This window comes from Volvox carteri (assembly GCF_000143455.1).
Source record: "Volvox carteri f. nagariensis unplaced genomic scaffold VOLCAscaffold_17, whole genome shotgun sequence".
Taxonomy (NCBI): domain Eukaryota; kingdom Viridiplantae; phylum Chlorophyta; class Chlorophyceae; order Chlamydomonadales; family Volvocaceae; genus Volvox; species Volvox carteri.
In genome coordinates, this window is record NW_003307560.1 from 1,290,984 (window position 1) to 1,291,949 (window position 966).

A 966-nucleotide genomic window follows, 5' to 3' on the forward strand; every position below is an offset into this window, starting at 1 on the left:
TTGCTTTGCCTTGTAACGATCACTGTCGCTGCTGCTGCTGCCGCTTCTGCTGCCAGCCGCCAGCCGAACACGATAGCAAGGAAACGTCCAACATGGCACCGGACAATACACCAGGCGCTGCACAGGGTACGACGAACTGCACTGTGAAGTGCAGTACAGCACGCAACGGCACTGGACGCAACGCCTACGTACCCCATCAAAGCCCACACTAAAGGTTGTCGAAATCATCAGTTCCTGCTGAACCTGTTTGCTTTGAACGCCTAGGCCCAGCATGTCATCTCCCCGTCGCTCCATGTCACCGAGCCCTAACATGGGACGAGACACGGACGAGACACGGAACATCGCACGCTGAAAGGTAGATGTAATTGTCGTCCTGCTCACAGCATTCATCACGCAGATCTTCCAGTTTCTGCCTGTAAGCGGGCAAACAGAAGCAATTGTGAGGACAAACTTTGCAATGTAGTCTTCCTGGTGCTGCTATCCAATTGCCTGATCCTTAATGCAATCAAAACATTTCATAGCTCATGCATTCTGGGAAGACAAGAGACGGACAACTCCAACTTCAACCGTCGAAGGCGCCTGGACGACCTAGGTGCATTACAGTCAAACCCACAAAAGCCTGAGCTATCCAGCTCCGAGCCGTATAAAGCAATAATATACGTGTCTAGATTGAAAATATCTAACTGTTGATATGAAGCTAATTTCGGGCATTTGAGTTTTGGCATGGTTCTGAGTCCTGGCTTCGGTTTTAGTTGCATGTGTTACACGCATCAGCCCTACAGGCACACATGTAAGCCTGGGCTTAGGAAGCGCAGAACGTAACCCCGACTCCCTGCGAACCTGAACCTATCGGCTATTGCAATTTGATCATGCCTTTTCGACGCGAGGAGAAGCCCCAAGGGCCCACACACCAAAGCATCCGCCACCCACCAATTAAAGTAATTTCTACGTGCTGCACAATACGCA